The following is an 11,049-nucleotide window of genomic DNA, read 5'->3' as shown; positions in this document are numbered from 1 at the left end:
TTTACTATGCGCACCCAACCAGAGTGACGGGAGGAGCGCATTTCAGAAAACGTGCTCAGCTCGTCGAGAAAATGCGATTTAAGCAATAAAATTAAAAATGCACCTAAAACCTAAACCAAAAGTTGCAGGTGGTTATTTCTTCATGCGCAGCAGTCAACGCGGCACTCTCTAGCTGCCAAGAGCACTTTTTACTATGCGCACCCAACCAGAGTGACGGGAGGAGCACATTTAAGAAAACGTGCTCAGCTCGTCGAGAAAATGCGATTTAAGCAATAAAATTAAAAATGCACCTAAAACCTAAACCAAACGCTTCAGATGGTCATTTCTTCATGCGCAGTGGTCAACGCGGCACTCTCTAGCTGCCAAGAGCACTTTTTACTATACACACCCAACCAGAGTGACGGGAGGAGCACATTCCAGAAAACGTGCTCAGCTCGTCGAGAAAATGCGATTTAAGCAATAAAATTAAAAAATGCACCCAAAACCTAAACCAAACGTTGCAGATGGTCATTTCTTCATGTGCAGTGGTCAACGCGGCACTCTCTAGCTGCCAAGAGCACTTTTTACTATGCACACCCAACCAGAGTGACGGGAGGAGCGCATTTCAGAAAACGTGCTCAGCTCGTCGAGAAAATGCGATTTAAGCAATAAAATTAAAAATGCACCCAAAACCTAAACCAAACGTTGCAGGTGGTTATTTCTTCATGCGCAGTGGTCAACGCGGCACTCTCTAGCTGCCAAGAGCACTTTTTACTATGCGCACCCAACCAGAGTGACGGGAGGAGCACATTTCAGAAAACGTGCTCAGCTCGTCGAGAAAATGCGATTTAAGCAATAAAATTAAAAATGCACCTAAAACCTAAACCAAACGTTGCAGGTGGTTATTTCTTCGTGCGCAGCAGTCAACGCGGCACTCTCTAGCTGCCAAGAGCACTTTTTACTATGCGCACCCAACCAGAGTGACGGGAGGAGCACATTTCAGAAAACGTGCTCAGCTCGTCGAGTAAATGCAATTTAAGCAATAAAATTAAAAATGCACCCAAAACCTAAACCAAACGTTGCAGGTGGTTATTTCTTCATGCGCAGTGGTCAACGCGGCACTCTCAAGCTGCCAAGAGCACTTTTTACTATGCGCACCCAACCAGAGTGACGGGAGGAGCACATTTAAGAAAACGTGCTCAGCTCGTCGAGAAAATGCGATTTAAGCAATAAAATTAAAAATGCACCTAAAACCTAAACCAAACGCTTCAGATGGTCATTTCTTCATGCGCAGTGGTCAACGCGGCACTCTCTAGCTGCCAATAGCACTTTTTACTATGCACACCCAACCAGAGTGACGGGAGGAGCGCATTTCAGAAAACGTGATCAGCTCGTCGAGAAAATGCGATTTAAGCAATAAAATTAAAAATGCACCCAAAACCTAAACCAAACGTTGCAGGTGGTTATTTCTTCATGCGCAGTGGTCAACGCGGCACTCTCTAGCTGCCAAGAGCACTTTTTACTATGCGCACCCAACCAGAGTGACGGGAGGAGCACATTTCAGAAAACGTGCTCAGCTCGTCGAGAAAATGCGATTTAAGCAATACAATTAAAAATGCACCTAAAACCTAAACCAAACGTTGCAGGTGGTTATTTCTTCATGCGCAGTGGTCAACGCGGCACTCTCTAGCTGCCAAGAGCTTTTTTTACTATGCGCACCCACCCAGAGTGACGGGAGGAGCACATTTCAGAAAACGTGCTCAGCTCGTCGAGAAAATGCGATTTAAGCAATAAAATTAAAAATGCACCTAAAATCTATACCAAACGTTGCAGGTGGTTATTTCTTCATATGCAGTGGTCAACGCGGCACTCTCTAGCTGCCAAGAGCACTTTTTACTATGCGCACCCAACCAGAGTGACGGGAGGAGCACATTCCAGAAAACGTGCTCAGCTCGTCGAGAAAATGCGATTTAAGCAATAAAAGTAAAAATGCACCCAAAACCTAAACCAAACGTTGCAGATGGTCATTTCTTCATGCGCAGTGGTCAACGCGGCACTCTCTAGCTGCCAAGAGCACTTTTTACTATGCACACCCAACCAGAGTGATGGGAGGAGCGCATTTTAGAAAACGTGCTCAGCTCGACGAGAAAATGCAATTTAAGCAATAAAATTAAAAATGCACCCAAAACCTAAACCAAACGTTGCAGGTGGTTATTTCTTCATGCGCAGTGGTCAACGCGGCACTCTTTAGCTGCCAAGAGCACTTTTTACTATGCGCACCCAACCAGAGGGACGGGAGGAGCGCATTTCAGAAAACGTGCTCAGCTCGTCGAGAAAATGCGATTTAAGCAATAAAATTAAAAATGCACCTAAAACCTAAACCAAACGTTGCAGATGGTCATTTCTTCATGCGCAGTGGTCAACGCGGCACTCTCTAGCTGCCAAGTGCACTTTTTACTATGCGCACCCAACCAGAGTGACGGGAGGAGCACATTTCAGAAAACGTGCTCAGCTCGTCCAGACAATGCGATTTAAGCAATAAAATTAAAAATGCACCCAAAACCTAAACCAAACGTTGCAGGTGGTTATTTCTTCATGCGCAGTGGTCAACGCGGCACTCTCTAGCTGCCAAGAGCACTTTTTACTATGCGCACCCAACCAGAGTGACGGGAGGAGCGCATTTCAGAAAACGTGCTCAGCTCGTCGAGAAAATGCGATTCAAGCAATAAAATTAAAAATGCACCTAAAACCTAAACCATAAGTTGCAGGTGGTTATTTCTTCATGCGCAGCAGTCAACACGGCACTCTCTAGCTGCCAAGAGCACTTTTTACTATGCGCACCCAACCAGAGTGACGGGAGAAGCACATTTCAGAAAACGTGCTCAGCTCGTCGAGAAAATGCGATTTAAGCAATAAAATCAAAAATGCACCCAAAACCTAAACCAAACGTTGCAGATGGTCATTTCTTCATGTGCAGTGGTCAACGCGGCACTCTCTAGCTGCCAAGAGCACTTTTTACTATGCACACCCAACCAGAGTGACGGGAGGAGCGCATTTCAGAAAACGTGCTCAGCTCGTCGAAAAAATGCGATTTAAGCAATAAAATTAAAAATGCACCCAAAACCTAAACCAAACGTTGCAGGTGGTTATTTCTTCATGCGCAGTGGTCAACGCGGCACTCTCTAGCTGCCAAGAGCACTTTTTACTATGCGCACCCAACCAGAGTGACGGGAGGAGCACATTTCAGAAAACGTGCTCAGCTCGTCGAGAAAATGCGATTTAAGCAATAAAATTAAAAATGCACCTAAAACCTAAACCAAACGCTGCAGATGGTCATTTCTTCATGCGCAGTGGTCAACGCGGCACTCTCTAGCTGCCAAGAGCACTTTTTACTATGCGCATCCAACCAGAGTGACGTGAGGAGCACATTTCAGAAAACGTGCTCAGCTCGTCGAGAAAATGCGATTTAAGCAATAACATTAAAAATGCACCTAAAACCTAAACCAAACGTTGCAGGTGGTTATTTCTTGATGCGCAGTGGTCAACGCGGCACTCTCTCGCTGCCAAGAGAACTTTTTACTATGCGCACCCAACCAGAGTGACGGGAGGAGCACATTTTAGAAAACGTGCTCAGCTCGTCGAGAAAATGCGATTTAAGCAATAAAATTAAAAATGCACCCAAAACCTAAACCAAACGTTGCAGATGGTCATTTCTTCATGCGCAGTGGTCAACGCGGCACTCTCTAGCTGCCAAGAGCATTTTTTACTATGCGCACCCAACCAGAGTGACGGGAGGAGCACATTTCAGAAAACGTGCTCAGCTCGTCGAGAAAATGCGATTTAAGCAATAAAATTAAAAATGCACCCATAACCTAAACCAAACGTTGCAGATGGTCATTTCTTCATGCGCAGTGGTCAACGCGGCACTCTCTAGCTGCCAAGAGCACTTTTTACTATGCGCACCCAACCAGAGTGACGGGAGGAGCACATTTCAGAAAACGTGCTCAGCTCGTTGAGAAAATGCGATTTAAGCAATAAAATTAAAAATGCACCCGAAAACCTAAACCAAACGTTGCAGGTGGTTATTTCTTCTTGCGCAGTGGTCAACGCGGCACTCTCTAGCTGCCAAGAGCACTTTTTACTATACACACCCAACGAGAGTGACGGGAGGAGCACATTCCAGAAAACGTGCTCAGCTCGTCGAGAAAATGCGATTTAAGCAATAAAATTAAAAATGCACCCAAAACCTAAACCAAACGTTGCAGGTGGTTATTTCTTCATGCGCAGTGGTCAACGCGGCACTCTCTAGCTGCCAAGAGCACTTTTTACTATGCGCACCCAACCAGAGTGACGGGAGGAGCACATTTCAGAAAACGTGCTCAGCTCGTCGAGAAAATGCGATTTAAGCAATAAAATTAAAAATGCACCTGAAACCTAAACCAAACGCTGCAGATGGTCATTTCTTCATGCGCAGTGGTCAACGCGGCACTCTCTAGCTGCCAAGAGGACTTTTGACTATACACACCCAACCAGAGTGACGGGAGGAGCACATTCCAGAAAACGAGCTGAGCTCGTCGAGAAAATGCAATTTAAGCAATAAAATTAAAAATGCACCCAAAACCTAAACCAAACGTTGCAGATGGTCATTTCTTCATGTGCAGTGGTCAACGCGGCACTCTCTAGCTGCCAAGAGCACTTTTTACTATGCACACCCAACCAGAGTGACGGGAGGAGCGCATTTCAGGAAACGTGCTCAGCTCGTCGAGAAAATGCGATTTAAGCAATAAAATTAAAAATGCACCCAAAACCTAAACCAAACGTTGCAGATGGTCATTTCTTCATGCGCAGTGGTCAACGCGGCACTCTCTAGCTGCCAAGAGCACTTTTTACTATGCGCACCCAACCAGACTGACGGGAGGAGCACATTTCAGAAAACGTGCTCAGCTCGTCGAGAAAAATGCGATTTAAGCAATAAAATTAAAAATGCACCTAAAACCTAAACCAAACGTTGCAGGTGGTTATTTCTTCGTGCGCAGCAGTCAACGCGGCACTCTCTAGCTGCCAAGAGCACTTTTTACTATGCGCACCCAACCAGAGTGACGGGAGGAGCACATTTCAGAAAACGTGCTCAGCTCGTCGAGTAAATGCGATTTAAGCAATAAAATTAAAAATGCACCCAAAACCTAAACCAAACGTTGCAGGTGGTTATTTCTTCATGTGCAGTGGTCAACGCGGCACTCTCTAGCTGCCAAGAGCACTTTTTACTATGCGCACCCAACCAGAGTGACGGGAGGAGCACATTTCAGAAAACGTGCCCAGCTCGTCCAGAAAATGCGATTTAAGCAATAAAATTAAAAATGCACCTAAAACCTAAACCAAACGTTGCAGATGGTCATTTCTTCATGCGCATTGGTCAACGCGGCACTCTCTAGCTGCCAAGAGGACTTTTTACTATGCACACCCAACCAGAGTGACGGGAGGAGCACATTTCAGAAAACGTGCTCAGCTCGTCCAGACAATGCGATTTAAGCAATAAAATTAAAAATGCACCCAAAACCTAAACCAAACGTTGCAGGTGGTTATTTCTTCATGCGCAGTGGTCAACGCGGCACTCTCTAGCTGCCAAGAGCACTTTTTACTATGCGCACCCAACCAGAGTGACGGGAGGAGCGCATTTCAGAAAACGTGCTCAGCTCGTCGAGAAAATGCGATTTAAGCAATAAAATTAAAAATGCACCTAAAACCTAAACCAAAAGTTGCAGGTGGTTATTTCTTCATGCGCAGCAGTCAACGCGGCACTCTCTAGCTGCCAAGAGCACTTTTTACTATGCGCACCCAACCAGAGTGACGGGAGGAGCACATTTAAGAAAACGTGCTCAGCTCGTCGAGAAAATGCGATTTAAGCAATAAAATTAAAAATGCACCTAAAACCTAAACCAAACGCTTCAGATGGTCATTTCTTCATGCGCAGTGGTCAACGCGGCACTCTCTAGCTGCCAAGAGCACTTTTTACTATACACACCCAACCAGAGTGACGGGAGGAGCACATTCCAGAAAACGTGCTCAGCTCGTCGGGAAAATGCGATTTAAGCAATAAAATTAAAAATGCACCCAAAACCTAAACCAAACGTTGCAGATGGTCATTTCTTCATGTGCAGTGGTCAACGCGGCACTCTCTAGCTGCCAAGAGCACTTTTTACTATGCACACCCAACCAGAGTGACGGGAGGAGCGCATTTCAGAAAACGTGCTCAGCTCGTCGAGAAAATGCGATTTAAGCAATAAAATTAAAAATGCACCCAAAACCTAAACCAAACGTTGCAGGTGGTTATTTCTTCATGCGCAGTGGTCAACGCGGCACTCTCTAGCTGCCAAGAGCACTTTTTACTATGCGCACCCAACCAGAGTGACGGGAGGAGCACATTTCAGAAAACGTGCTCAGCTCGTCGAGAAAATGCGATTTAAGCAATAAAATTAAAAATGCACCTAAAACCTAAACATAACATTGCAGATGGTCATTTCTTCATGTGCAGTGGTGAACGCGGCACTCTCTAGCTGCCAAGAGCACTTTTTACTATGCGCACCCAACCAGAGTGACAGGAGGAGCACATTTCAGAAAACGTGCTCAGCTCGTTGAGAAAATGCGATTTAAGCAATAAAATTAAAAATGCACCCAAAACCTAAACCAAACGTTGCAGGTGGTTATTTCTTCATGCGCAGTGGTCAACGCGGCACTCTTTAGCTGCCAAGAGCACTTTTTACTATGCGCACCCAACCAGAGGGACGGGAGGAGCGCATTTCAGAAAACGTGCTCAGCTCGACGAGAAAATGCGATTTAAGCAATAAAATTAAAAATGCACCCAAAACCTAAACCAAACGTTGCAGGTGGTTATTTCTTCATGCGCAGTGGTCAACGCGGCACTCTCTAGCTGCCAAGAGCACTTTTTACGATGCACACCCAACCAGAGTGACGGGAGGAGCGCATTTCAGAAAACGTGCTCAGCTCGACGAGAAAATGCGATTTAAGCAATAAAATTAAAAATGCACCCAAAACCTAAACCAAACGTTGCAGGTGGTTATTTCTTCATGCGCAGTGGTCAACGCGGCACTCTCTAGCTGCCAAGAGCACTTTTTACTATGCGCACCCAACCAGAGTGACGGGAGGAGCACATTTCAGAAAACGTGCTCAGCTCGTCGAGAAAATGCGATTTAAGCAATAAAATTAAAAATGCACCTAAAACCTAAACCAAACGTTGCAGGTAGTTATTTCTTCGTGCGCAGCAGTCAACGCGGCACTCTCTAGCTGCCAAGAGCACTTTTTACTATGCGCACCCAACCAGAGTGACGGGAGGAGCACATTTCAGAAAACGTGCTCAGCTCGTCGAGTAAATGCGATTTAAGCAATAAAATTAAAAATGCACCCAAAACCTAAACCAAACGTTGCAGGTGGTTATTTCTACATGCGCAGTGGTCAACGCGGCACTCTCTAGCTGCCAAGAGCACTTTTTACTATGCGCACCCAACCAGAGTGACGGGAGGAGCACATTTCAGAAAACGTGCTCAGCTCGTCCAGAAAATGCGATTTAAGCAATACAATTAAAAATGCACCTAAAACCTAAACCAAACGTTGCAGATGGTCATTTCTTCATGCGCAGTGGTCAACGCGGCACTCTCTAGCTGCCAAGAGCACTTTTTACTATGCACACCCAACCAGAGTGACGGGAGGAGCACATTTCAGAAAACGTACTCAGCTCGTCCAGACAATGCGATTTAAGCAATAAAATTAAAAATGCACCCAAAACCTAAACCAAACGTTGCAGGTGGTTATTTCTTCATGCGCAGTGGTCAACGCGGCACTCTCTAGCTGCCAAGAGCACTTTTTACTATGCGCACCCAACCAGAGTGACGGGAGGAGCGCATTTCAGAAAACGTGCTCAGCTCGTCGAGAAAATGCGATTTAAGCAATAAAATTAAAAATGCACCTAAAACCTAAACCAAAAGTTGCAAGTGGTTATTTCTTCATGCGCAGCAGTCAACGCGGCACTCTCTAGCTGCCAAGAGCACTTTTTACTATGCGCACCCAACCAGAGTGACGGGAGGAGCACATTTCAGAAAACGTGCTCAGCTCGTCGAGAAAATGCGATTGAAGCAATAAAATTAAAAATGCACCTAAAACCTAAACCAAACGCTGCAGATGGTCATTTCTTCATGCGCAGTTGTCAACGCGGCACTCTCTAGCTGCCAAGAGCACTTTTTACTATACACACCCAACCAGAGTGACGGGAGGAGCACATTCCAGAAAACGTGCTCAGCTCGTCGAGAAAATGCGATTTAAGCAATAAAATTAAAAATGCACCCAAAACCTAAACCAAACGTTGCAGATGGTCATTTCTTTATGTGCAGTGGTCAACGCGGCACTCTCTAGCTGCCAAGAGCACTTTTTACTATGCACACCCAACCAGAGTGACGGGAGGAGCGCATTCCAGAAAACGTGCTCAGCTCGTCGAGAAAATGCGATTTAAGCAATAAAATTAAAAATGCACCCAAAACCTAAACCAAACGTTGCAGATGGTCATTTCTTCATGTGCAGTGGTGAACGCGGCACTCTCTAGCTGCCAAGAGCACTTTTTACTATGCGCACCCAACCAGAGTGACAGGAGGAGCACATTTCAGAAAACGTGCTCAGCTCGTTGAGAAAATGCGATTTAAGCAATAAAATTAAAAATGCACCCAAAACCTAAACCAAACGTTGCAGGTGGTTATTTCTTCATGCGCAGTGGTCAACGCGGCAATCTCTAGCTGCCAAGAGCACTTTTTACTATGCGCACCCAACCAGAGTGACGGGAGGAGCGCATTTCAGAAAACGTGCTCAGCTCGACGAAAAAATGCGATTTAAGCAATACAATTAAAAATGCACCCAAAACCTAAACCAAACGTTGCAGGTGGTTATTTTTTCATGCGCAGTGGTCAACGCGGCACTCTCTAGCTGCCAAGAGCACTTTTTACTATGCGCACCCAACCAGAGTGACGGGAGGAGCACATTTCAGAAAACGTGCTCAGCTCGTCGAGAAAATGCGATTTAAGCAATAAAATTAAAAATGCACCTAAAACCTAAACCAAACGTTGCAGGTGGTTATTTCTTCGTGCGCAGCAGTCAACGCGGCACTCTCTAGCTGCCAAGAGCACTTTTTACTATGCGCACCCAACCAGAGTGACGGGAGGAGCACATTTCAGAAAACGTGCTCAGCTCGTCGAGTAAATGCAATTTAAGCAATAAAATTAAAAATGCACCCAAAACCTAAACCAAACGTTGCAGGTGGTTATTTCTTCATGCGCAGTGGTCAACGCGGCACTCTCTAGCTGCCAAGAGCACTTTTTACTATGCGCACCCAACCAGAGTGACGGGAGGAGCACATTTCAGAAAACGTGCTCAGCTCGTCCAGAAAATGCGATTTAAGCAATAAAATTAAAAATGCACCTAAAACCTAAACCAAACGTTGCAGATGGTCATTTCTTCATGCGCAGTGGTCAACGCGGCACTCTCTAGCTGCCAAGAGCACTTTTTACTATGCGCACCCAACCAGAGTGACGGGAGGAGCACATTTCAGAAAACGTGCTCAGCTCGTCGAGAAAATGCGATTTAAGCAATAAAATTAAAAATGCACCCAAAACCTAAACCAAACGTTGCAGGTGGTTATTTCTTCATGCGCAGTGGTCAACGCGGCACTCTCTAGCTGCCAAGAGCACTTTTTACTATGCGCACCCAACCAGAGTGACGGGAGGAGCGCATTTCAGAAAACGTGCTCAGCTCGTCGAGAAAATGCGATTTAAGCAATAAAATTTAAAATGCACCCAAAACCTAAACCAAACGTTGCAGATGGTCATTTCTTCATGTGCAGTGGTGAACGCGGCACTCTCTAGCTGCCAAGAGCACTTTTTACTATGCGCACCCAACCAGAGTGACAGGAGGAGCACATTTCAGAAAACGTGCTCAGCTCGTCGAGAAAATGCGATTTAAGCAATAAAATTAAAAATGCACCTAAAACCTAAACCAAACGTTGCAGATGGTCATTTCTTCATGCGCAGTGGTCAACGCGGCACTCTCTAGCTGCCAAGAGCACTTTTTACTATGCGCACCCAACCAGAGTGACGGGAGGAGCACATTTCAGAAAACGTGCTCAGCTCGTCCAGACAATGCGATTTAAGCAATAAAATTAAAAATGCACCCAAAACCTAAACCAAACGTTGCAGGTGGTTATTTCTTCATGCGCAGTGGTCAACGCGGCACTCTCTAGCTGCCAAGAGAACTTTTTACTATGCGCACCCAACCAGAGTGACGGGAGGAGCACATTTCAGAAAACGTGCTCAGCTCGTCGAGAAAATGCGATTTAAGCAATAAAATTTAAAATGCACCTAAAACCTAAACCAAACGTTGCAGGTGGTTATTTCTTCATGCGCAGCAGTCAACGCGGCACTCTCTAGCTGCCAAGAGCACTTTTTACTATGCGCACCCAACCAGAGTGACGGGAGGAGCACATTTCAGAAAACGTGCTCAGCTCGTTGAGAAAATGCGATTTAAGCAATACAATTAAAAATGCACCTAAAACCTAAACCAAACGTTGCAGGTGGTTATTTCTTCATATGTAGCAGTCAACGCGGCACTCTCTAGCTGCCAAGAGCACTTTTTACTATGCGCACCCAACCAGAGTGACGGGAGGAGCACATTTCAGAAAACGTGCTCAGCTCGTCGAGAAAATGCGATTTAAGCAATAAAATTAAAAATGCACCTAAAAACCTAAACCAAACGTTGCAGGTGGTTATTTCTTCATGCGCATTGGTCAACGCGGCACTCTCTAGCTGCCAAGAGAACTTTTTACTATGCGCACCCAACCAGAGTGACGGGAGGAGCACATTTCAGAAAACGTGCTCAGCTCGTCGAGAAAATGCGATTTAAGCAATAAAATTAAAAATGCACCTAAAACCCAAACCAAACGTTGCAGGTGGTTATTTCTTCATGCGCAGTGGTCAACGCGGCACTCTTTAGCTGCCAAGAGCACTTTTTACTATGCGC

The sequence above is a fragment of the Syngnathus scovelli genome, unplaced genomic scaffold, assembly GCF_024217435.2.
Source record: "Syngnathus scovelli strain Florida unplaced genomic scaffold, RoL_Ssco_1.2 HiC_scaffold_25, whole genome shotgun sequence".
Classification (NCBI taxonomy): Eukaryota; Metazoa; Chordata; class Actinopteri; order Syngnathiformes; family Syngnathidae; genus Syngnathus; species Syngnathus scovelli.
This window is presented reverse-complemented; position numbering follows the sequence as displayed.